Here is a 3,680-nt window from a genome sequence, read left to right on the forward strand (position 1 = left end):
TAGTAATTGGTTTGTTATCACTTGATATTGATCAAATTTTGACAGTCCCATAGTGATATTAATTAGCACTTGCATATAATGAAAGAACGGAAGAATAGCAGAGAAAAAGTACAAATAATAATTACAGCTTTAAACCTAACTAAGTAATAGCCATTGAGAAAGTTAGGGATAAGATGGATGAATAAGACATATGACTTCTCATAAAAGTCCATTCGCTACTGGCTACATATTGCATGTCTGTTTCAGACTTAATCAACTTTGTCCTTCTTCTCTATGCTTTGAATTAATTTCAAACCATCTCCAGGTATCTTTCATTAATGAAATAAAAGAAATTTCATCAACTATTCCTTTTATTCTAAAACTCATTGAATTTTGCAAAAGATTTTCCTGAATTTATCAATTTTTTCAGTAATCTTTCTCTAATTATACATATTAATTGTGTTTATTTACATGAAATTCATTCTTGTCAAAAAGTAAGCAAAATGACAAGAGAAGAAGGAAGAAGAGATGCATTTCCAAAAGTTTCAAACAAGTTAGACTAAACAAGTACAGCTATTAAGACCCTATAGATCGTAACTTGTTCTTAAATTCATTTAAAGTCTTGTTTAGAATGTAGTAGTCTAATAAAGTGCATCACGAAAGGCTGAATAATCTTGTATATCCTTATTACTTGATGATTCACACCTAATACGTTCAGCTTACTAACCTGCTGTATGAAATGTTATCTAAGGCCAATTGTGTCATCGATAAAATTTCCATTTTCAAGATTACTTCATATTTATGCCATGAATTAAAGCTTGTAAAAATCAATATGAAAGGATAATGTTTTATTTAAATTTTCTTTTTGGACAAATAGATGGTCATTCACTTATCATCACCTCCTTTTTATAAACTTTTGAAGAAATTTTATCATTACGTCAGCTGATTAAATGGTTTCAACAACAGAAATCTTCGGTTTGTCCTCTTTTTTGCACAAAATATGACACATTTCACAAAAATTATTCCATGACTATTTAGGATAATTAATTACTTTGGAATATGGAATACATCTCTTTGCAAGGAATATATAAATGAATCTTAATATTATATATAAATTATTAAGTGTAGAAGTAATTTTTCCGTGCATTTCTATCAATTTCTTCCATGGTCGCATTCTTTCTTTTTATAAAAAGCCATAATTAATTGATGTAAAGAAGAAATACCAATTAAAATTATATTATAACAGTATGACTCAATTAGTGAAATGAAAAGGAAAGAGTTAATATCTTCTTTTCTTAGTATTTGAATGAATCCATTCCGAAATTTTTTCCATTCATCTGTTTATTGTATCATATTGCGTTGTATTTTAATAGCATTGCATAGCAACCATTTGAAATTAACATTCTTCCTCCATTTACTCAATAACAGTCAATTTTAGAATTTTTGGTTTTGCTTGGAAAAGTTGAAATTGCTTAGTGTATGGGATAAAGTTTCATTTTACTGATTTCGTTCATAAGCATAATGGGAAATAAAACATTATGTTTTGGCTGGCAGTTTTCAGCAGTATTATCCCATTAGCCTAATCATCGGATAAGGAAAATGGCTAGAATCACAAGTTTGTTTGTGAATTTTCAACTGATAGATAGGATGGTACTGCCTTATTACTGTAAGGGATAAAGTGTTCCAAAACATTAATTAATCCTAACATTTATGAAGATTTTGACTTGTCGAATCTTTTCTCCCTCGATGTGCTTAAAGAAAAAAAAGTTTAAGTCATGAAATCCATAATTTTTCCTTTAAAAAATACAAACCACATTCCCTTCAGTGCTTCGAGATATAAGCTCCAAATGGGAAATATGAAGCGCAAAAGGAAGATGGCTTTTTCGGGAAGAAAAAGCGGAAGAGAAGACGAGGAGGATAATAATGAGAAGGACATTTGAAAATATTTAAATAGACTGATTTTAAATTTTATTGCTAAGGTTTGCAGCAGTCGGAAAGATTATCTTACTATAAGACTAATATATCTGTTGGATTAAGGCTTCATTAAGTCTTTTATTTCTAACTAAATATTCTGACTATTTTCTGATTCAATCTTAAAAAAGCCTTAATATCTTAAGATGGCTTTCATTACATGCTATTAACTTAATTACAACTTCATCTTCTGAGTTCATTCATTAGAACGAGCTTATCATTTGATCATTCTCTTCTACGTATTTATAAGGAATTAATAATAAAGAGAAAGTTTTTACTTTTTTTCTTTAAACTTTAACTTATGCTTACTATCTCTGCTCTTCTTTTTATAGAGGATAGCAGTTTTGATACAAATAACAAAGATTTCTCTCTTGTATATGTTTCCATTTTGCATAAATGAATAATATGAAATTCTGGATTCTGCAAAACACAGTTGAAATTACAAGAATAATTTGATAGAATGGATGCGAACATAATTTTATTGAAAGAATTGTCAAAGTTCTCATGGAATGTTAATTTGTTTGGCGCAAAATTGTGGGCAGAATTTTAGGTTTTTTTTTGGCAGAAAGTAATTTGAAATTTTAATTTCAGTCTGTGTTCCTAAATTACAATTAATTTCTTTCATGAGAAAGTTCTGTGCGCCAACATATAGGCTTTTAATTCAAGTCTGAATCTAGACTCTTAATGATAAGATACATTAAGGATTATTTTCTTCATGAGAATTTTGAAAGTTTCATCGATAAACAATTTTTTATATATGCAAAATGAGACTTAATGAGAGCAATTAAACTTAGTGTTAAATCATATATATTTTATGAAAAATATCATTATGTAGTAGATTTTGCACAGTATTTTTTTTTTGATATAAACTTTCCCTAATTGAAAATAGTTGAATCAACTGACAGTATTGAAAAGTGAAATTAAGAGATTAATGAGAGTTAATGATAGGAAGTGTGACAGCTAGTTAAAACTTGATTTTGAACGAAAGGGGTAACTTTGAAATAAGTTTAAGACAACTTCTCTGCTCCTTCAATTTAAATTTAATTTCCATGATATTAAAAGAGACTGATCATCGTTCGATCGAGAAACCCAACGTACGACTGATCGAGAGAAACTCTCAAAATGTTCCGGAAGAGTAATGCCTGGTGCTATAACGAAAGTGTCACATCAATAAATTAATATTGTCGAACTTATTTTTTACTTAATTTTCTTTAATTCCATTTATTTCTAAGAATAATTTATAGCAATGGAAATGGACAGTTGATAACGAAGCGAAATATTTTTATTGTCGTTTCAAAGTATTATGATGACTCATCTTTCTAATTTTTAAAATTTTGCTCTATAAGTCAGATATGTATTTTTGGGTTTCCTGAAAAAGGTCAAGGGGGTTAATGTTAAGAGGTTCAGATACAAATCAAAAATAATTAATCTAGAGCTATTTGGCATTTATTTACATAAAATACGTTTAAAGATTCGGAATCATACGTATTTGTTGAATTTATAAATAGTATTGAAAAATCATCAGAAACTTTTGTGGTAAATGTCGTCTTCGCTTCTATTACATTTTATTTGCGAAAAGTAATTTTCAATCTGTTAAACTTCACTATTAGACATTAAGTTGTCATCGATAGAAGCAGCATTCTGTTATGCTATTTCAGCACTGTTTGCATCATAACTGTTAGATTTATTCTCTTTGCAATATGTCCTGAACATTTCAAGACTTCAAATTT

The sequence above is a fragment of the Loa loa genome, assembly GCF_000183805.2.
Source record: "Loa loa unplaced genomic scaffold supercont3.24, whole genome shotgun sequence".
NCBI lineage: Eukaryota > Metazoa > Nematoda > Chromadorea > Rhabditida > Onchocercidae > Loa > Loa loa.